Source organism: Mastacembelus armatus, chromosome 4 (genome assembly GCF_900324485.2).
Source record: "Mastacembelus armatus chromosome 4, fMasArm1.2, whole genome shotgun sequence".
NCBI classification, from domain to species: Eukaryota; Metazoa; Chordata; class Actinopteri; order Synbranchiformes; family Mastacembelidae; genus Mastacembelus; species Mastacembelus armatus.
In genome coordinates, this window is record NC_046636.1 from 4,885,302 (window position 1) to 4,909,843 (window position 24,542).

At 37.2% G+C, this 24,542-nt stretch overlaps 1 protein-coding gene across 1 annotated transcript in view; it reads left to right on the forward strand.

Moving 5' to 3' along the window:
- The window catches only part of LOC113139689 (ephrin type-B receptor 1-like), a 71,410-nt gene that overhangs the window by 2,859 nt on the left and 44,009 nt on the right, over positions 1 to 24,542 (forward strand). The gene's annotated exons all lie outside the window — the stretch shown is intronic.

A 24,542-nucleotide genomic window follows, 5' to 3' on the forward strand; every position in this document is an offset into this window, starting at 1 on the left:
AAAACAAACATCATTTATTAGAGTTTAGTATTGGGCTCCAACTAACATATTCTCATTAATAATTAATGTGACAATTTATTTGATCAATTGATTAACAATTTGTTTAAAAAAGGGGAGAAAACAATTGAATTTTTTCATACATTATAATATCCCACAGCTCGAAGAAGCATCTTCATCTTCCAGGTTTTCTCCAATTGTCAGTTCAAAACCAAACATGTTTACGTCACACCTTTGAGCAAAAAGCAGAAAATCCTTGGGGAGGTTAAACCCAGAAAAAATGTTTGGTATTTGAGATTGAAAAATTACTGATGATCAATTATTACGCAATCAATTGTCATATTGTTTCACATTAAGATTTGTTGATTGGTTGTTTCAGCTCAACTTCAGTTTATTTTTCCTCAGCTATAAGACTGTTTTTCTTATATTAGCCTTTTTGCCACTATACTATACTATATAGGTCACTATATATAGCCCACTCTGTTACAACTTATATTTATGGGATTCTTGTCAAAAACTATTAATCTCAAACAGTGATATCGGCATCTGGTTCAATCATCTGGCATCATTCAAGCTCTACTGTTGTTCTTTCAGTAACTGTGTTTTTCTCTTTCTCTGGCGCCAAACCTGCTGGTTGTGGTGTATGAAATGAGAACATTGCAAGATCTGAAATACATTGTGTTCATTAAAAACTCTATGTACAAAGATACTTACCCATAAGTAGCATTTTGATAGTATAAAGTCAGGCAGCCTTTGCAGATCTGGGGAACAGTGGGGATGTGGAAAAGATATGACACAATACCTATAAGGTTTTCTATCAGAAACCAAGCTATAAGGAATACATCCTTCTGACTATAGCTATTTGGTATCATCTACATGAACGGAAATGCTTCAATTATTCAATGACCTTTATGTTCCCTCCGGAGTGGGGGCCAACATGGAGTACAGTAATCCAGCTTTTGACCCTGTTATTTTCAAAGTCACTGCAAACCCTGACCCAGCGGATATTCTTGGGTATAAGTGCTACATATCCCGCAAGCAGGCCTTGGGAGGTGTGGCAAAGTCATCTGTGTCTGACCCAAATGCCCCGTCAGCAGCAGGCTGTGTCACTGAAATTGCTGATTTGTGTCAGTGTTGAGTGTCGAGGGGTCGAGGAGATAATTCCTTTCGACTTTTTCATGCAAGAACTGCTATTTGGGACCTAATTTAGATATCCTGAATAGGTGCTTTTACACTTCACTGTGCATGTAAAATGTGCACTGTACATATGATTACACTGCTCATATTATTTCTATTACCACACATAAACTATTTCTGTCCCCGGAGCCTGAACACATACATTGCTGTTGTGGCAGGGAGATGCTAAAGATTAAACATCATAGGTCCTGTGTTAGATGCTGGTGTTAACATAACAAGCTGTAATTTGTGGCTTTATTCAGCACAGGTGTGTTTGTATGTGTGCACAGCAAATGATGAACAAATGATCTCCTCAGGGAAACCTATCACGCACTTATTACAAATAGATATGCAGATGACACATTGCACGTACTCAGTATGGCTAGCACACACACACACACACACACACACACACACACACACATATACTGTACTCTGCACCACGCTCTGCCAGCTCATGTTTTAAAGATGTAGTTTCTATATTCATCTGGTGACAGGTTATCAATGTGACAGACAGATGGTTTAACTGGGGAAAAGTAGGAGCTTGGAAGAAGATCCTTCACACCAGTCCTGGGGCTTTTACAGTGTTTTCCAGTTTATTTTTCCACCGGGTTTCCCTTCAGAATTAAGTAGTTATTTCCACACAGCAGTCAAATAATTTCAGAATAAATTTGGTTTTCTTCTTCCAAAAGGTACTTGGAACCTGTGGGAATATTTACCTTTTGCAGAGAGACTCAGAGTCCTGGGCTTTTCTGCTGTATTTCCCACAGTGAATTGGGCATCAAGAGGCAATTTCAGATCAGACATTCTGGTATTAGACACTGTGCTTCTCTATACCCACAGGCTATCAGACTTCACTATCACAGTTTTCAGTGGTTCAGGAAGTCATTTCTAACAAAACATGCCCAATGTTTACTGAGACGTGATTAATAAGTTATATTAGTGTGAAAATATATCCTTAACTATGAATCTTCACACCTTGGCTGTGAATTTTCACACAATTCAGTCCTGTTCTTATATTATAAAGGATTTGTTGGTCCACTGGATCAGAGATGAATCATGTCACTTTTGGAAGAAAAATATATTTTTAATGGATTTGGCAGCATTTGTGTACCAAATGTTTGTGTCATAGTGTACATCCTGTTTTGATGATTGGCTCTGAATCTGTACCCTGGCCAGCCAGACTAACAATTTTCCCATTCCGTACAAAGAATTAGTCTGGAATCTCTCGGATGAGAATGATTTTCAGGGGTCGGGCCAATGGACGCAGAGTAAACCAATCAGAGAAACAAACGATATGATGCAAGCAAAGTGACAGTGAGACCAGCAAATGGCATGCAGTAGAACAGAGACGCTCCTGCAAGCTAGATGTGGTTTTTGTTGTAAAAACACGAGCGTACATGGCGTAATCACCAGTTCTGTGCATGTTTTGGAACGGAGTAAACACCTAAAGCCACTTGTAGAAAGATTTACAGACTTGGGACTAGCATTGAGAAACATTACAAACAAGTCAGTGCGCATGTGTAAGGTTTGTCTGATTGGACGACTAGAGCGTAAAGCCCGCCCCATAGCAAATAAACGGCTCTGATTGGCTCGGCTCTTATAGGGGGTGGAAGAAAAGCCTCTCTATGGCTGGCCAGGCTACTGAATCTGTAGAACTAATGTTAAAATTGTTGAAGCTGTTGAAGGAGTGGCTTTTAAGTTTTCAAGTCAAACTGCAACATCTGTACCAAGTCAAATCAGCAGCCCTTATTAGTCAACTTCAAATCTACTTTTCAAGTCTCTAAATGCTGCCTATTAAAACGACACAACATTTTCCTTTCAAAGTTATAGTAGTTGAGGTTAAAGGTTTATTAGTGAGCTTAGCATAAGAGACTGAGCAAATTCTGTCCACTGATCTCCATTTTAGTGTTTTATTTCTATGGGCAAACCATTTCCTTTCACTGATAGGATATATCCATGATTTCTTCCTCTTTTTACTGAATCCACGAGTTCAACATTTTTGCTTTCAAGTTTCAAAGGTCAGCTCAGTTAAGTCCAAATTCAGGCTCCTGTTTAAGTCCCACTTGAGTCTGCTACTGTGTAACAAAACATTTGTGCTGCAGCTGACCTGTACAGAGATGTTTGTGTTTATGTTTTGGGGCGAAATGGCATTAGAGAGAAAAACTGGAAGCTATGACACTGAGAAAGTAAGAGATACTGTCGATGGTGATGCAGAACAGGGGCAGTACAATTCATGATTGGTGCCATGTAAGACTGGAATAATTAGTTGATGAATTTAGAGTTGATCAGTTTTGTTGATAAGATGATAAGCATTGTCTAGCTCCAGCTTCTCCAGTGTGAGGATTAGCTTCTGTGTTTTATATCCTTGTAAACTGAACATCTGTGATTTGTGGATTGATCACCCCAGGCTTTGGGATGGTGAATTCTTCATTTTCTAATGTTTTTGTGAATTGAAGAATGAATCAGTTTATCATAGACAGTTGACAGATTATGCAAATAATGCTTAATTGAAGCCTTACTCCTGTGTGATGCTTAAATGCAGATGATGCATCAATTCTGGTACATTGTCAAGCTTAACCTGCACTGGTGACTGTCCTCTAGAAGCTGCAGGCTGTTCGGTATGTGAACATATATAAAGTACTGTAAATATATAGAGGGTAAGATGGCAGGTCCATGCTGTGTACAACCAGCTCACTTTTTACCATTCATGTCACCAGCAGCCTATAGTCAGCATCTGAACCACCTTCATTACAGGCATTTAGCTACAATCAGTAGTTCTCCTCCACAGCTGCCAGTGCTGACATGTTTAAAAGAGCATAAATTGATTTTAGCTACAGAGAGAAACACTTCGCCACCTAAACTCCTCAGGTTATTTGCATAAAAAATGGTCTAAATAGATTATATTTCACTCATATGAAACTATAATTGATACCGTTAGAGAACAGAGCTTTGGTGGGTATAAAAGGAATGAAAGAATCCTTTGTTTTCACCCTAAATTCTCCCTTTCCTTTCACTGGTGTCCATTATATTGTCACTTCAACTAATTTGCAGCTCAAAGAGCCACGTCAATACAGCAATATGTTAGACAGATGGCAGTGGCATGCTCCTTGAGATGTTCTGTCTTCTGTATTGATTTTAACATGCAAGATCAGCATCAGCTACCCTTTGTTTTAGTCAGAGGCATAATAAGAACCAATTTCACCAATAAAAACATTGTTTATTGACTGTAATGATGGTACAGCACCTGCATGCTCTTCATCAAACACGGTGTATATATATATATATATATCCTGGAGTGAGATATGAGTGAGAATGCATGCTTTGTGATTAGTTTAGGTTTTCAACTAATAGGTTAATCTTTTGTTTTTATATATATCCTTTTTTTTAAGTCAGAATACAAAAAAATGTTTATGACATGTCACCAGAACCTAAGGTAGAACCTGTTCAAACAACTGTCAAACTCTCATAAATATTAAATATATTATGATATAAATCAGCATAAAGCCAAACATTATAAATGGAATAATTCACTGCTTTAATAGATTATCATTTAATGCATTTGGGCCCTTTATGTGGTTAAACAGCAAAAACAAACAAACAAAAAAAGAATAAAAAGGTGGTCTTCATCTTCCCAAAAGCTCCCAGGATACATTGCATCAATAGTAATGTTCAAAGGTAACTCTCTGTTGACAAGAGAAAAGCAATAATGGACGAACATTAGATTTTTGTTTTTATAGATGCTGCTGATCATTGACAAATGTTTCAGTCATTGCAGTGTCCAGCTTGGAGGCTTTTTATTGTCCTCCAAATGGTGAAAATTATGTCATCAGGTGGATGTTTTTGTAAAAGCTCTTCACATAAGTAGCACAGAGTAAAGTAAAATTGTATTCACTGAATAAGCAGAAATATAGGAATCCATTGGAAAATCAGCCAAATCCCCATTTAAATTTGTAAATTTCTCTTTGACCAACACACGCTTGGGAAAAACTATTTTTTGATCCACAGGCTGAGTTCATCCCCGTATCAAGGGGGCACATGTATTGATAATGACACTGAACTATGAACTATATTCACATCCGTTATTATGACTGATAATGGCTGACAAATTGGCAGACTGAGCATTGTATGACATATAAAATGAACTTTTTCTTTAAAATACATGGTATGAATTCACTAATTTACTAGTTAATATACTGAAGGCCTACCTATCTATTTTGTACTGTTCTATTCTGACGAGTTCTGTTCTCTGAATGCTGCATACTGCTGCTCTGAGCTTTAGACCTTTATAGCTCAGCATATGATTGAACATAATGGCCCATTATTTATTTGCTGGTTGAGAGTGGGCCCTCTGCCAGCCTCTTCAGGGTTCCTGCCGTGGGCATATGGTCTCACAGATAGCCATGTTGGATATTAAGGACTGTGTCACTATGGAGCAAAAGAAAAGGGGGGAGAGGACATAATACAGGACTACTAACATCAGTGATTTCACCTCACCTTGATAAAGTTGTGAAGAAAAAATGAGGAAAAATGTGGCACATCTGGAATTTTAATAAGTTTTAATTGGAAAGTAATGTTAAAATGTTGATATCAAAATGTATTAAGGGAATTGTAATATTGAATTCATGTGTAAAAGAATTAGGATTGCAAGTTTTCCTTAATGTCTCAATACTTTTTTCAATTAATAAAGTAATCAGTCTGTAAGTCTATCATCGCTATCAAAAATATTTTCTGAGTCTAAATTGCTTGTTTTTTCTGGCCAAAAGTCACAAAACAAAATAAAATTCATTTAAAAAGATATAAAACAGGAGAAAGCATTGAATTCTGTTTAATGAACTGAAACCGGCCATTTCAGGATGGCAATCTTGTTCTTGCTGATCCACTACTGAAATGTCTCAACATAGATTTTTGAGACATTTGGTTCAGATGTTCATCTTACAATTATTGTAATAGTTTTTATTACATATCTCACACAATCAGCAGATCAAGAATGTAATTTGTCCAGTATTGCAAGTGTTGTAGAAATGACACTCCCCCAGCTATAGAACTCACTTCACTGTTTTGTCAATAAAATGTCGAAAACACTCATGACTTATTCAAATAGCTTGTTTTATTAAACCATTAATGCAAAATAAGGACATCCAGTCTACTGTCACTAATGAGAAACTTGTAAGAAACTGGAACTAGCAAATATTTGGCGTTTCTGCTTAAAATTCCCTAATCAATAAGTTGATTAACAAGACAGCTACTGATTTATCTCCTGAAATTATGAAAAAACGATTTCACTTCATAGCTGTGGTTTTTTTACCTGCATGGTCCCGTGTTCCCATTTCAGTTTAAAGTTTATCAAACTGTGGAAGGTTGACCAAGCGTCCATGCTCTTTTTGTAGCTGTACTTGATTTCACACTCGCTCGGTTTCATCCACACCTGCCTTTTTACAGCCAGAGGCGTCTGGTCTGTTGGCCACTAAGCTGCTTGGCAGGAGCAGCGGGGCATTCAGAGGTTCTGCTCAGGAACAAACGGAAGCTGACCACAGGAAAAAGACAGATTATTGTTCAGGACCGACACGTGTAGTTTTTGTACCAACTTTTGTCTGGCAAAATGTCACACACTTGAACTGTGCACATAAATATCGTGATCCCACAGATCAGACTTTTTGGGTTAAATATTTCTCTCTCGTTCTTCTTACCATTTCTAACACAATAGGGGCAAAGTAAAAGACAGACAAAAGCAGACTGACAGGGAGGAAATTTTACTTGGACAGCTTTGCTCTGCGTGAGAGCAGTTATGATAGCAAATCTCCTGAGAGAGAGAGAGAGAGAGAGAGAGAGCAAAATGGGGATGGCGGAGGACAAAAATGAGTTGAAGCAAGAAAAAGATATATAGAGAGAGAGACAGTGAACCCAGTGGTTAGCCCTCTGTGGTTTGAAATATGGAGCCAAGAGCCAGTAAGTGTCAGGTCCCTCCCACTAGGAGCCATTTTAACAAGCTTGGTATTTGAGTGGCTGATAGCAGGCTTGTACTCCAGCCTGGCAATTTCGGACTGCTGCAGAATTTAAATGTAAGCATCTACATGGGCATAAACAAATAAAAAGGACATAGAAACCTTTTCTATCAGTATCTACAACTGTGTGATCATTCTGCCTTAAACTGATGCTTTTATATTATTATTTGTTGATTCTGAACAGGAAGAGAAAAGAAGGTAGATACATGGGTTGGCATGCAACATCCTGCTGGACATGAGCCAGGTTCAGTATTCATACTGCAAACATGCACCTACACTGCAAACATACACTGTGTGCTTTAGGCCCCTGGTCCATCTGGACCCTTCAGTGCTGAAACACTTCATCCCAGAATGAGAAAATGAATTTTTTATTTGGGTTCTATCCTGCATGATCCAGAGTATACACAGTAACATACAGTACAGTATAGGTGATCCTCAGTATAAAATCAACCTCCTTTGGTTTATATATGGTTTTATCCCAACTGAATACTACACTGCCTTGTTATTAAAGATTTTTTTTTCCTACCAGAAATAATTTTTACACAAGACACGATCACATTCCAAGACCGAGCTTTACTGCAGCTTTACTGCAGACAGAGGAACCTGAGGGAGCATCTACAATCACTTTACCAACACGCATGTATATTACTTTGGGAATGATGGTGATCTCATAGTAACAAGGCTTTTCCTTATGGGTAGTGTATGAGCTTCAAACGGAGTCACAAGGGTAAACTACATATCAGCCTTTGACTTTTACTGTAAATTTATAGTTTTACAAAGCACCTATCATTATTTGTACAATTTTACAGGTCATTATGATTTATTATTTTATATATTAGTATCTAAGTGAATAACCAAAATAGAAAAGTGTCACTATACATAGTAATGCACTGAAACAAGCCTGGGGAGACTGCTTTTGCTGAATCTTAATGGTAATAACCAAGTAACTGTAAATTATGCATTAACTGTGCATTTTACTACAGTAAACAAATGACTTATTGAAAATGATATATTATTACATTGATTTCAACTTCCAGCTTCTGTACTCTGCTCCTCTGATTGTCGTGTGTTAAGGCCACAACACAGAATAACAGCCATTTGAGAATTAATTCCTACTTACACGAAACAACTGTACTCAGACAGACAAAGTTAGAAGTGGAGATGGAGGAATGGAAGTGGAGTTAGGTGCAGCTATTGTGTTGCAGCCCTCTGGGTTGATCCTGGACATTTTTGTGACAGCAGGTCAAATTGTATGTGTGTCTTTCTGTACAAAATGCACCCAAGCAAAGTAATGCGATCGACTAGACAGCAACCCTTGACTTCGACGGTTCTTGGACACCACACACATCTTCGGGGTGCACGTGATGAGCACCGTGCTCATAAAAGTGAAGGGGTAATATTGCTGACGGTTGAAACAAAACCAGGGAGGAATAAAAGACATCAAGTGGTGTACTAACAAATATCCGTCACTCTTCTGTCACTTTTATCTGCATTTAAGTGAACTTAATTTTAAACCTTGTCTGCTTCCATCCCCCTTCATCAATCAACCCCAAACAAACATTTGTTTGTCCAAGCAATTTATTCTGCTCAGGTTTCTACATTATGGAGTTAAGAGGTGAACAAAGTTAACACTCTCCTCCTAGGGCCAAACATATCTTTTACATAGCTGAAATGTTGAAATTCTTAAGGTATGATTGGTTTACCTTAGCTTATATGCAGAATTTACATAATCCTTCTCACTGACTCAGAAAATAGCTGTAACAGTAAAGGCAACCTTTCAGTGAACTTGGGCATTTCAGTTACACCTCTCAGCTCAGAATGATTGGTTTCTGAACAGATAAATGGATTTTGAAGAGTTTTTCATGTCTGTTTCGTGTTAGCACTTGATTTCACAGCACATCTCCAAAATGTGTCAAAGTGGGCTCTCGACATTTAATTAAATAACAGGGGAACTAAAAATGTATGTATGCAAAGTGTCCAGAGATGCTTTTTATTGTTGTTTGGCACTATACGAATATAATTGAGTTGAAAATTGAATTATATTAAAATGGTACATATTAATGCAATTCACACTGTTAATTTGGAATTGTTGGATGTTGTTGACACAATTGAGATAAGTTGATGTGTAAACAGTTTGATAAAGAAAACATTATTCAAAAGTCCCATTTAATTTTATAGGAAAACAAATTCAGCCTTGTAGCAAATCTTTACTCAGAACTGTGTAATGTGGTTGACGCCACATTTGTGTGTATAGATGGTTATTCTGTTTTTTCCTTTCAAGGAATACCATGAACAAGCAGATTGTCTGTGGTTAGTTCAGACAGCAGTAACTGCTGTGGTAGACGCCAGTTTGTCTTAGGACATAGACGGTAAACCCCAGGAACATGTTGTATTTTTACAGAAAGGTTAAAGTGCTGCTTCAGACAGAGTTATAGGCAAGAGGCCAAACCCGACACAATGTAAGAGGGTTGGATGTAATGCACTGTAGCATTATCCTCCATGTTTTTCAGGCTGTAGAGAATTTTTCTTGTGATATTCCATTGCATATTTTGTTATTTTTGTCAAATACACTAATTACTCTCAGGCCAGTGTGTATGTTTCTCACTGATGAGGACACTGATGGCAGAAACAAATGTGGCAACTGATTATCAGTGGTAGAATGTAACTAAGTACATTTACTCAAGTACTATACTTATGTACACTTTTGAAGTATGTGTTTACATTTGATGCTACTTCATACTTTGACTTCACTACAGCTATTGCACTCAACATTTATTCAGTTACTATTTATTTTTTCAGATACATAAAACAAAATATCAAATATACTTTGTCATTATGGTCCAATAATATAAAATACAATAATGTGCCATGGAATAATTTTACTTTTGGCACTCCATGCTGTTAATATTTTCATAGTCTCACTTAAGTCAAATTTTGAATGTAGACTTTTACTTGCAACAAATTATTACAATGTGGTATGTATATTTTAGTTAAGTACAGGATCTCAGTACTTATTCCACTACTGATCATTATTCGTATTTTTTTTTTTTTTTTTTGTCTATTTTTCCATTTGGTCTATAAAGTGACTGAAGAGAGATTAGGCATACATTATTAATATATTAATACAGTAAAGGTTTCTCCCTCTCAGAGGACATGCCAACAGCCACCACCTTCCAACTGTGGTGTACAGTTGGTCTGGTACAGTAGCATGTGGATCCACACTGACATGACCAAGCTTCATACTGTGCAAGCATGTGTCTCTTAACCATGTGGCACATTCTGAGTTAGTGTAAGGTGTCTCACTGAGCTAACGGATGTCTTCCAGGCTGGTTTTGGCAGAACATCTGTCACCAGATTTACCCGCTGATAGATTGAAGCTGTCAGGGGACAGCAGCAGAAGCATGGTGGCATGTGGTCAGCTGATATCTCTCTCATTGTTCATTTCAGTCTTTCTATGGCTGTCTTGGGGGAGACAAGTGGAGACACATTCTGACATGTCATAAACAGATCTGTGACTAATGGTTTGCCTTAATAGAACACAAATTGGATCATTAGACAATGTCTTTTAAGCTAAGTAGGGAAAGTCTGTTGACAAAATAATATTTAAATTTGGAGTCTGCTGGTTTTTAATGTTTATTTTCTCTATCCCATTTGTATAGGACCAATAAAATAGCTTTATTTTTGTGGAAATATTGATTGTCAAGTCATGCATGTCCTGGTATAAAATATCAGGAATGTACTGTAAATGATATATTCATATCCAAATCACCTTGTGAGTCATTTTGAGAGAAACATTTCACTCTGCTTGATACCACTGGATATAAACAACATACCTGCCAACTCCACCAAAACTTAATTCCTCAAAGGAAAACGCTGGCAATTTTCTTATCCCATGAAACAACTGAAACCAATAACATGATATTTCATCTCTCAGTGCTTTCCTATACTTCCCTGCACTGTCTTTGGCACTACTTAAACAAAAACCAGTCATGAATCCGTACTGTATTTTTAAAAAAGTCATTTTTTAAACAGCTGGGAACTTTACCCAAAGAGCATTCTTTTAGACACATATTAGGAGGGTCAAGGTTATTTTAGTGTTTTTATGGGTAATGTTAGTGGTAAGAAAAATATACATTAATGACAGATGTCGTTTAGATTACACTGAAATAATTATTAACAGTTCATAAAAAGGAAATTCAATTTTAAAAGTCTGATTTTCAGATGGCATTATTTTGGCTCATCAAACACGCTGCAGAAAGAATAACATTAATCTGAAAAGACATAGTATGTTCTACATGTGTGATTCATCTATTGACAGGAAATTAAACAAAAGTATGTTTGATTAAAAACAGCTAAATTGTTTAGGTCTTTTCTGGGGAAAAGGTGTTCTTGTTCTTTATGATAATAAAATGAATGTCTTTGGGGTTTCAATTCTTAGTTGGCCAAACAAGCAAACTGAATCTGTCAGCCTCTATTTATTTATTTTTGTTGTTTTCACCCTACTTTCTAATGTTTTTATAGCTCTAATGGCTAATTAGTGAGAAAATAATCAGCCAAAACAGTCTGTAATGGAAATAATCAGTGGTTGAAGCTGTACTGTTTTTAAATGCATTTGGTTCGAGTCAAATGTTTGCTAAGAATTGAGCTCATTTGAAAAACTGGGACACATTCAACACAATTTCAGTGATCTGTTTATTCATACAAAGATGTATAATTGTAGGCTCAGCTGAAAATGTTGGCTTGGAGCAGCCTTCAGTACTCTGAAGATGTGTATTTTGCAGTACCTATATTGCCTTCTCTTTGCGCTTATATAAACTTAAAATGCAGCAATACTGCTGTGGGTGTATTCTTTGTGAGAAGGATGAGCTTGTCACCAATTGAGATGCAGTGTAGATGTATTTAGACACACAATAACATGCTGTGGCCATTTCCCTTGTGATGGGTTCTATTCAGCTGTGGTCCGTTCCCATCAAGCTTTTTCTGATCGCAAGTCACATCTAAAATGATTTTGAAGCCCAACTTCGATGGACTCCCTCATGTTTCTAAGTTATTTTTACATGTCAAAATACAAAAGAAATATAAAATAAAAGTATATTTATGTAATACTGTGGGCGACTGAGGCTTTGATGTCAGGGCTTAGAGAGATTAAATGCTGGCATTTGGATCTGTGTGTAAAATGAGTCGATGTGTAGCTTGCAGGTCTGTCTTGTCTGATTTTGCGTCCCGCTCATCTCTTATTTCTGACTAGCAGCTCTGAGAAGCACAATAAAGCCATTAGAAAGCTTTGGATATTCTTTAATGCACTACTGAATGTTGCCATGTAGTTTGGGGAGTTTGAGAAAACTGTTCTAACTATCATAAACCTCCAAGTTGTTGATTTGCAGATGCTGTTAAAAGTTTAGCTTTTGAGTTCACTTGAAGTGCATAACTAAATTAGAAACATGTTAAAAGTCCATTAAAGGCAGAGGATTATACAGCTGCAGGTAACAACTATTTTTATTACTCATCTGCTGATTATATTTTGACTAATTGTTAGATTTTTTTTAAATGTCAACAAATAGTTAAAGAAATGTTCCTATCACATATAAATAAAAAGACCGTACTGAGATTTGTCACTTTAAGCACTATTTTCTGAAAGGAGAAAACAAAGTTCTGTTAGCAGTCATAATGAGTACTACCTGTGACAATATAATTGTGTCTTTCACACATCTAGCCTCCAGATATATACTGACATGTTCCAAACTGAATGACTGACATATTATTGTAGCATGGTGTCAACACAGGTATTACTGTTCACTTACAAATACTTTAAAATGTCCTTATTAAGGACAGACACTGGATTTGGTAATTAGGAATGGTGTTGATGTTGCTGTTACATGGAATGTAGGCTTCTCTGAGCTTTTCTGTACCCTGTTACCCAAGCCAGATCAGTCAATGTTCACAAAAGACATATTTAATTGTGTTTGTATATAAACAAGCATACTGTTTGTTTTTATGGAACCTGTGTCAACAAACCTTCCATAAAAGTCTGTTGATTTGCCATTTGATCACTTTATCTGTAAACCTGTGGAAATTGTCAATGCCACTGCACCTGAAAAGATCAAAACCATCTCTGCCAAGCAGAAAGCACTGTTGATAAACTTCCTGGTTGTCATAAGGAAAGCTAAGCACTAGCAGAGAAAAAGTAATCTTCTGCTTCACTACAAGATCTTTAAAGATTGCATTTGCAATCTGAAATAAACATGGGTAGACAAACCTTTTTCTCTGTAACATCAGCAGGAATTCTAATCTTTGTTGTCACTGTTGGGAATCTAACTGAATCCCGGCCAGAGTTAACCCTTGACTTTGTATCTGGAAATAACTGTATGTCAAACAATAGAAACAGATCTCTGCTGCAGGCGCAGGGACAATTTGATAAACTGTCAACATCCAAAGCCATCAGTGCTAAAACTCTGGAGGATTTATTTAACCATCATAGTTTTTTCACATTCTGCTTCGACATCCTGCCAACTCGCTTTTTCGAAACGTCTTAAATTGCCTGGAAATTTATAGGCTGAAAATTGGCAAAATCAACCTGAAAAATAAGGGATTTTTCCACAATTAAAAAACTGCACTTGTTACGCTCCCTTTATAGCAGAGCAGTTTGGATCCTTTGGTAATAATAGTTAAAGGCCAAAATTTTTATTTATTGGAAACATTATAAAAGAGTTGCTTTAATTCCGCTGAACACATTTTACATGTAAATAGCCTTTTAAACAGGTTTCAGTTTGATTAGTGTTGACTCAGGTAAAATGTTTTTTTTCGTGCTGCTTGATCTCAGTGCAGATTTCTCCAGTCTATCAACCAGACTGGAATAGTGGGTGGGATTATCAGGTAAAGTCTTCAGTTGGTTCAAATCATATCCTGAGGCCATGGGCTGTGTTGTTTCCACTGGTGTTCATAAATCTGAGTGGATTACAATGACATATGGAGTCCCCCAGGGTTTGATTCTTGGGCCACTGTTATTCAAACTGTGCATGTTCCCTCTGGGTCAAATCATTGCTTATCCCAGCTATGCAGATAAGATAGAATAATTCTTTATTGATTCTACAATGGGGAAATTCAATTGTTACCACAGCTACAGGACAACAGTAAGGTGCAAAGAATGAGAAATGTTAAAAAAGTGTGCAAAGATGATACTCATATTTACTTAGCTCTTCCTCCAAATGACTGTCTCTTAGACTTACTTCAATGCTTGCAGCAAGAAAATAACTAGATCAACATATTATTTTCAGTTAAATAAAAGCAAGACGTAGCAGCAGCAGGAAGGTAAGAATGTATTTGGTCAGTTAGATTCCAGAGCTATAAAGACAAAAATTAGACATTTTGGTGATTTAAAGCCTTCAAGGCCATAAATAAATCAGCATTTTAATGTCTCAAACAACTGCAAGACCTGGAGGTTTCATGTCCTGGCAATATTTGCAGTTTCCTGATGTTGAATGTGCCACAACTCTTAGCACTGTCAAATCTGTATTTGAAATTCTGCTGTTCTCATGTGCCTTTGATTGATTAGTATAAACTTTTTCTGGTTGAATTTTATATTCATATTGTGCTGTTTTTGTTATCATTTCAAAATCAGACACTGCATGAAATAAAATCTAAGTTTGTCAGTATAGCAAAACTAACCTCCCGCAAAAACACATCTTATTGTTTGTACACCTTCCTTCTGCTTCCAGTCTTCATGCTAAACAAAGCTAACAGCCTCTGGCTTTTACTTAATGCACTGACATTCCAACTAACCTATTAAGACACCAGTAATTGCACAAGCTAATAAAGTATACACAGTATCATCCTGCTCAAACCCCATCCTATACTTACAACTGGATTGAGATGTGATCTCTTTATATTTCCATTTAAAAACAGAGGACAAATGCTTCCTCATCCCAGTGACCATTTGTTGTTCCACGGTGAACACAAACTTTAATTTGTGCCTACAGAAGCTATATCATCCTCACTCATCCTCACTTGCCTCATCAAGACACTGAACATCAATTTAACAAATGATCCATCATGTGATGATGTCTAATGTGGCATCTACAGGCGTTGCTCTCCTTACAAACACAGCATGTCAGTTAGAGGCCTACTCCCCTTGTGTTAGTCACAAAGGCACAAAGGATTCTGCCACAGCGACAGACTGGATGCTTCACACAGCGCTTGTGTCTCTGAGCGAGCATGTGCATGTGTGCACGTTTCTTTTTGTGGTAGTGGCAGTCTCATGTTAAGTTTGTATCTAGAGAGAGAGAAAGACAGTCTTCATCAGGGTTCAGTTCTAAAAATATGAACCCAATATGTTCTTGTTTTATTGTTATGCTGCTCCTATTTTCTAAAAGATGCTAAGTTATTTATTTATTTATTTTACAGTGACTAGTGCACCCTGTTGTCTAAAAACTCAATATGTTGCAGTTATATTTATAGTGACAACCCTCTGGTGTGACAGCCAATCATATTCTGAAGAACCACAATACATCTTCCTTGTTTTAAAGTCACAAACCTGCCCTGCCCAAAATTATGTTTTGTGTTGGGAGCTTTGTCCTGTTTTACTGTGCTGTGCTGTATTATCCAACATAGAATATTTCTTAGTGACATTGAATTATACAAAGAAATCCAACTTCACAGAAACTACATACCAGCATTTCACTAACAACATTTTTTTCAAAAGCACAAATAAAAAAGTGAATTCTCAAAACGTGCAGGTATCAAGATGAAATTTAATATCCTTTCAGTTCCAGAAAAGCTCAGATACAAGGTTTCGTTGGTAGCAAACATGTCCTCTTTCATTAAGTGAAATCATGACACCACAAATTTTCTGGGTCAAGGCTGTTAACAACAGATGAGGATGGAAAAATGAGAGGAAAGCGGTGGAATCAAAGGGTGAGAGAGAGATACAAAGGAAAAGCTAGAGAAAGAAAGACAGGGACTGCAAAGTCTGAGATTGAGTGTGCGTAGGTGTGTGTGTGTGTGTGTGTGTGTGTGTGTGTGTGTGTTTTGCGGTATGCTTGTTCAATAAGAAACTGTGACACAGAAAAGTGCTCATGTGTGACAGCTTGGTTGTTCTTTCTAACACAGTGTCCCTGTGCCTCTCCCAGCTTTCATTCACGGTAACGACGACATGTCAGCAATGAGAAAAACAACCTGATACCGTCAGGCATTGGTTGCACTTGTGCACACGTGTGATCCTAAAGATCTGCTGCTGTGAGACCACACTGCTTTGTGGGCACTTGGCCTGAAAACGTCTACAGTGTGTTTCCTCTCCATGAAGCTCTTTTATTATCTTTTATTATGTGTTTACCACCTGTTATTGGTCTTGCTAGCTGCTCTCTGCTGGGTTGGTGCTGATTTTGGTTTCTTTTGGGCCACATGGGGCCACACTGATATATCGGGACCACCTTGAAAACCACAGGTTTTTCCTCATATAGTAATAAAGCTTTTGATAAATCTTTTTTATTGCCTTATAAAAATGTTATGGTGCATATATTCACAAACATTTATTTTACATCAGATAAGACGCAGAGCAATATTAGCATTGCTTAGGACTTTTGTTTCTGTCCAAGTGAACTACTGAAGTGTGAGATTAACTTTGGTTTCAGCTTTGTGTTGGTTGTGACCAATCCTGGCTCCTTAGTTGCTAGATGCTGCCTTATGTTTCCCAACTGGTTGCTGTAATTTGTCAGCCCTTTGGTTCCGTGCAGGTTAATCAAAGCTACTTGGCTGTAAACAGGTGCCATCTGGAAACAATGGTAATGAGAGTAATCCAAAACCATGAAGTTGTGGGCGAGAAAACCAAAACAATCAGCTAAAAGATACTGAACACTGCAGAGCTGAGGGAACTCCAGAGTCAAATCATATCTCTTTGTGGGTTTGTCAGTGTTTGCAATGATTTTCACATAGCTATTCCACCCAATGTTAATATAAGAATGACTTTTTTACAGATTGAATTTAATGAGTTCAGTTCAGTTTGGTTAAATATGTTATAGTACAGTTTACAACATCACAGTTTCAACAATATGACAGTTAAAACTAACAGCTTATCACAAACTACATTACATTTCACATCTCCATCATCTTTATCATAGCATAACAGCACGCTTAACTTTCAGAGTACACTGGTCCAAATTGCCATCAAGTACTGAAGACTAGCTGCAGAGTTTTAACTTTGAGAAGATCAGAATCAGTATTGCAGAATGGGAAAGAAGTTTTTATGAAATCTCTGCATTACATTACTGCGTTCTGGTACTTATTCATAATAAAAGTTCATTTACCTTATAAACAATTCAACACAACTGGTCCATGGCTTAAAAATCTGACTAAACCAGAAGACACTGAGCTTCCCTTCGTGTTAGTCTATTGAAGGACTTTGGTAAAGACTGTTATTTAACATTTTAATGTGTTGCATTTTGTGCACTTGAACTTCACTTTTCAAAATGATTTGTGTGCCATAGTCTATACTAAGAAGGGATAAAAGATCTTGAATTACCTCTCTTGGTAAAAGGAGTTAAAAGTGCATAACTAAGACTGGAGCTGTCAGTAGCTGAAACCAAAAATACTTTAAGAGGCGTAGCACCCAATTTAGCAACTTTGAACCAGAGAGCAAAAGCTAAAATCCACAAAGAGCAATACAGCAGTCTGCCATGAAATATAACATTAGTTATATTTCATCATCAAGCTTTTGACACAAACAAACAAAGATAAAAAAAAAAAACATAAGCTCTTGGATAAGCAGGATAGGAATAGAGGAAAGAAGCAGCAAGTTTCAACACAGGTCTTCAAGTTAGTCAAAAATACATAGAGAAAAAAGTTCACCTGGCAAGAACTGTAGAATATGGATTTTCTGAATTTAAACAACCCATTAAATCCCCAAAGGTTCAACTAATGATCTGGGGTTACATTTCATATTAGCTATATACTGTCAGGCCTTTCCCAACACTGGTGCATATGGTAGCATGTTCTGAAGTCCCTGCAGTGTCTGAAAGCAAATAAACAAAGATTAGCTATTAATACATTAGACCAAGAACCCCATGTGTCTAATTTGTTTCGTGCAGCACATACAGAGTAAAAATCAAGAAGTAAATTAATACCAGTGTTAGCAGGAGAATTTAGCAGAGGGTAATTCAGAATCTGGTTCTTTTAAATGTGGAAGGGACAATGTAGAAGTCATTGTTTTTGGAGCTTCAGGCAAAGTATAAAGTAAAAGTCTAAGTCTCATTATTACTGTGCAATAATGTAAGTAAAAAAAAGAGTGTATTTTGTCTATATATGTCTGTGACTACTTTTTAGTTTCACAAGTATTATATATAATTAATAATGAGTAATTGAGAAGTTTCATTCAAACATCCTAATAGTTTCATTATGAGTGCTTCAGTACTACTGAAGGAAGACAATGAAAGAAAAATGATCACGTTCTATACAAATTACAACATGTAGTGTCGTTGTACTTTTCAACAGAGATATATTTCAGTAAAGCTGAAGTGAAGCTGCTACCAATCCCATAGGCGTCCTGTCATTGCCATGATTAATGTGTGCATAATATACCATCTAGGTCAAACAGCAGTCATTAAACGCACTTAATGTATTTGTGTGTGTTTTCTCTCTGAAGAAAAAAAGAAATGCTCTTTTATTTATAACATGATTGTGTCATACTATTGTGAAAGAAGTGTAATGTTGTTCACATCTGTGGCTCCTTGTGTAAATCGACTGTTGTTGCATAGTTATGTCCATGTTTTGCTGATACAATGTGTTTTTGAAATGCTGAGCAGACTCTTTTAAGGCAACGGGGTCAGCCTATTAGCCACTGCTTCAGATTGATGTAGAATGTGGAAATTACTCAGGGAGACTTTGCGGGCTGTGAATAAGCCTGAGCATAGCTAAAGGGGACTGTGTGCAGATAAAAGCAGTTCTGAGACACCATGAGTACAATACTGAGCCCACTGAAGATTCTAAGAGTCAATTTTTTTAAGTGATGGGAAGCAAGTAGGTACAAATATAACCCATAAGAACAAATTTGTATGTGAGTAGTTTCAGTTTTTTGCTATTTTCATGTCAGAGCAACACATTGTACTTTATACTACACAGCATGTGTCCAACAGCTGTATTTACGTACTTTGCAAATAAGACTGAATTAATAAAAAGTATGTAAAAATGTCCATCCCAGATCTCCAATCAAAGGTGATGCCTGAACACTCAGAAGGGACAGTTCAGCCTAATGTACGATCCTCCCAAGTATATTTTATTGTTAATACCTCTACACTGAATTCAGGGCTGTTACTTGTAATGGAGTATTTTATAGTTTGGTATTGCTTCTTTCACTTTAGTAATGGACATGAATACTTGTTGCACTAGTGAGAGATAAGATATAATTGCTTTTGTTATGTTTTTATAATCCTAGCTAAGAGTGTTTAAGTTTAATTAGATCATTTCCTGTGGAGAAGTAAATGTTCACCCAGGTTTGTGTGGAAGACTTTTCTTAGATTTTCGGTGCCCTGCCTCATATTGTGTTGTCTTTGTAACAGATTTCCTGTGCTTGCTGCTAGTGTGCTGTGCATGAGTCCTGTAGAGTTTGTGTTTGTGTGTTCATGACAATCTCCAGATGTATTGTACAGGTTACATGTATTTGATTTGTGCACATGCACATCTGCATCTGAATGCATGTGCTCCTGACTGAATTGTCCTTGCGTGATGATGTGTCATTCCACTTCAATGCCTGATTGGTCAACGACTGTCTCCATGGGTGGTATGACGTCTTTCACTCCAGGAGGGCTTTTAGTGTCTGTTTGTGTGTATGTGGATGTCTGCAACTTCTTTTGGAGCAGCATGCTCTTTTAACTACAAGTAAGATTCTCTCAGAGGCATACACATATACAGTATATACACTACACATTCACACACATTCAGGCATATAAATTAGCACTAATTTGCAGTCTTTGAGCAGTAGACTAATCTGATTAGAACACACTTGGCTAATTAGCATAAGATGAACTGACCTCACTTGCCATTTGACCACTGGTACTTCTACAACGCATACACACACACACACACACAGACACACACAAAGAGAGAGAAACAGAAGGAGGCAGCGAAACAGTAAAATTACTTCTAATTCAGCGTCTGTGATGGAAATACTTTTATTTCTCCCTCATGGGCCACAACAACCATTTAACAGCCTCTTTGACTGCTACAATATCGCACAGATTTACCTGCTGTTTCCTGCAATAAAATGGCTTCGATTTCCTTCAGTGGTGTAGCGTTGGTTGAGAAGGTGCACCACTGCGGGGGAGGAGGGCACACTGAGATCGCAGCCTCCAATATGTCAAAAGTAATTAGGCTGATCGGAGAGTATACCCTATTATGCACAGAGAGGTGTGTGCTGTGTGCCGTTAATTAGACTGATGAGTAGATACACTTTAATAAGCCCAGCAGAGACTATCAGATACATGAGTGGTATTGTACTGATTAGACTTTTTCTTTTTAAACTTAGACTGTATGGTTGCTTATATGGTTTGGATATGTTGCTTATATTTGTAGGTGCATACAAATTCATGAAGAGTAGAAGTGAAGGAATCAGCCAGTTGATGGTTTATCTGATCAAAATTAAGAAATAATCAGCAAATATTTTGATGAACAATTTCAGTAATTCGTCAGACAGAAATGACAAAAACTTCGTAGCTCCAGCGTCGACGTTTTTGCTCCAGTGTGAAGATTTCAGCCTGCCTTTGTCATGTAATCAGGTGGTAAAATGTAATAGGAATTTTCAATATTTTTTGGTAATTTATTAATTAATGTAAAGATATAAAATAAAGTATAATAAATGTATAATAAAGTGAAATCATTTTTGGATGAGCATTGCTATTGTGTTGTATTTATACAGAAGATATATCTGTGATTGGGAACAGGGTCTTCCAGGAGTACCTGAATATGATTAATCAAAAAATGTCTTACCAGTTGAGTTTGTTTATTGTGTGCTAAAAGTGCCTGGGAGTATAGCTTTTAAACCCTGTTCTGAAGTACAAAGATAGTGATGTGATGGACTATGGTGCATAACCATTGTGGTATTCTTTAAGCAATTAAAAATCCCTTTTTGTAAAACTGCTGCTGGAAGGTATTGCAGAATGACAAGCGCTATTCCCATGTCTCTTCTGTCAACACTGGATTTTTCTCTTTTTTTTTTCTATATAGCCTATTTTTTCATCCAAAACATCCTAGATTTCAGAGCTGGCAAACTATGCAAGGTAGAAATAAACTGGATCTATATTCTGCTGTGAATTGGTTTTTGGAAATATTTGTTGACAGCATGCCACTAAACGCACTGAAGCTACAAATTAGATAATGACAATTGTCACCGTTTGAATAAGCTTTGATTCAAGATTTTGATAGTCGACTACATTTCGCGTGACAAGCATTTCATTTTCTCAAACGACCTTCACTCCCGAGGGAGAGCGGAAAACTGGGTTTTGCTGTAATTAGGCTAGCTCACAGACAAAAAAGGAAGCAGCCAAGGTAGGATAAAAGACAAGGAGGTAGAGTGACGGAGAGGATGAAGGTAGGGAGGGTGTGAGGAGAAGCAGATAATGAGAGGCTGGGTGACAAAATGAAAGAGTGCAAGAGAAGAAGAGCATGTCAAGAATCAAGGGGGGTTGTTTGCCTGCAGCTGCCTCATGGTGTGATGTCGTTGAACCTTCTCATCATGATTTAATACCAAAGGCTCTAGGTTAGGGTGTCTGTTGTCAGCATGCTAACTAACTTAGCGTAAGTTGGCTCAAGCCTCTCAGCACATCCGCCCGCTGCATTGTGTCATAGTTGATTTGCCACAAGTAACAAGTAACACACAGGAGCATTTAAAACAACAAAGGGCAAATTACTTTTGCAGCCATTTTTGCATTTCAAATGGTATGGCTTTAATTTGTCCCTCCTGTTGACCAGTGAGAGCATGACTGAGCAGTGTTTATTGTTTTTTATTTCAAAATATTATTATTATCCCAATTTTTTTCAATTTGCTTAACAAGGTGATGGCTAAATATATTTATTTTAGCAGTCTGTCACAGGAGCCGTTATCAATTCGTGCAGATTTGGTATTTGCAGTTGCCTTCCATAATTATACTATCCTAAATCTTTGATTGCATGTGATTTTCCTTCCACTCACTGTACATTACCAATATTAACATGAATGGACATGTAATGAATTCATTTTCCTGTATTATCTTTGATTTTTCAGTTTCCCAGCCTGTCAGGCCTTGCAAGCAGAACGATGCTGAACATACGGCAGATGTTAGTGCTGCCCTCATAGCAATATGTCACGATTAACATAATACAATATAATGTGACCTGTTGAGTTACAGTGAATGTTGATGTCTGGGCTTTTGCTGTCAAATAGCATTGTTGTTCAGTTGTACTTCGTAGCTTTCATATACCTTGGTCACCCAGCTGTGGCAGGTTAGTGCGTGAAGTTATTGTAGCAGACAGAGCTGGATGTCAGCTCAGGTGGGGAGTTGAAGTCATTAGCAGCGCTCAGATGATCTGAGTGCTGCCTACACATTCTCATAATAAAGATGTCTATGTAAATGCTGCTGCTGGCTGATTTCACCTGCTCATTATAATTTAATTTCTGCTAAATGCCAGTAGTGGGCAACTCATTAAGTTACATGGTACATTGATGTGATTACTTAATTCAGTACTGAGTAGTAAAGGGGTTCAAATCTGAAAATTATTCCAGAGATTTAGGAGTAGTTACTTGCCTATGTATGAAATCTACCATTGCAGTATTGTTTATTTTGTGGCACAATGTATGTTAGTCCTATATGGTTATATATCAATTATATTGTTATTGTAATTTTTTGGAAATTATTTGATTGAAAAATAGTTTATGACCATAAAGCCCTGTTTTAAATACATACATACACGCAAAAATTCAGTAGGCCAGCCCTGTCACAAAGTTACCCACAATGCACCATAAATTCAGAAATGTGAAAGGGTTTAGTTTTCATGTTATAAAACTGAAAAGACAAATATCTATCCCTGTTGAATTACAGTTCAACACCATATTGGGGTAATCAGCCCTGCTGTACTATCATTACTACTGGGTAGTAGTTGCATCTGTGTTCGGTGTAGGGGAGGACTGGGAGCTAGTCAGCAGTGGCTGAACCATCACTCCCAATGCCTTCATCATTAATTTAAGGATATGCTGCTAAGAGCTTTTTTGCTAAATGTGACACTGCTACATACATTTTATGATTTACTTTAAGTGCTTTCTATTGTTGCCTGTTAAGGCCACTGCCATACCCCTATTCACTGACAGGCTAGCTACAGATTAAGTCAGTTACCAGCAGCTGAGTGGGAGGACCTTTTCATGAGAATTTCAGCCATTTCTCCCACCTGCTGGAAGGACATGGCAACCATCTGCTGACAGAATGGCTGCAAGTGCACCATCACTCACTACACTGACTAGTTAGATGAAATGAAAACACTAACGTCATCTCAACTAACGATAGTTTTTATAGAAGATATTCTGTGTTGGTTTGACTTGCTAGGAATTGTTCTAGAAGTAGCTAACTACCTAATTAGGCTGTTTATCTGATACAAAGTTAGCACTAACGCTGCAGTTAGCTTGATTAGAATAATACCTGCGCACGCCTGAGTCCGAATAAGGACGACCTTCATGTCCTTTCCTTTTTATAAAGCTGAATGAAAAATTGACCCTTGTTACTTTACATGGTCGTTATGGTAACTGCTGTTGCTAAGCTAAGCTAGATGTGAATGGCTTTTTGTTTTTAAGTGAAACCTGTAGTGTTGTTGATGAAATGTTGCATAACATTATTACATTTCCAATGATACAGCAGACATTTAAACATACATTTTGTGTTTCATTGGGATATTTTTCATTCGTGTTTACTGATGACGGTGTTGTGCCTTGTCAGTGTCCGATATATGGTGGGTGTTAATTATGCAGGAAATCTGCTTTCAAACATAGCTGTCAATCTGTTTTCTTTTATGCCAAAGGGTAATAACATATAATAAACAACTACTGACAATTGTTTCTAGCTTTGTTGTTATTTTATTGTTTAATGTTACTCTTGTTTATATTGTGACACAATATAAAGAACAAGAACAGTAAGAACAATAATTGTGTTAGCATGCCCACAGGCCATGTTTGTTTTATCAAAGCATGTGGGGAAGGAGAAAATGAAATGCCTTGCACAAAAGGTGTATAAATATGAATGACACACATCATGATGCAGAATTGAACTTGCAATCTGAGCTAGCTATTAATTAAACTCATACATGTCTTCTTGCTGCAGCTCCCTTTTTTCACACCTTCTCACTGCCTCTCCCTTTTTG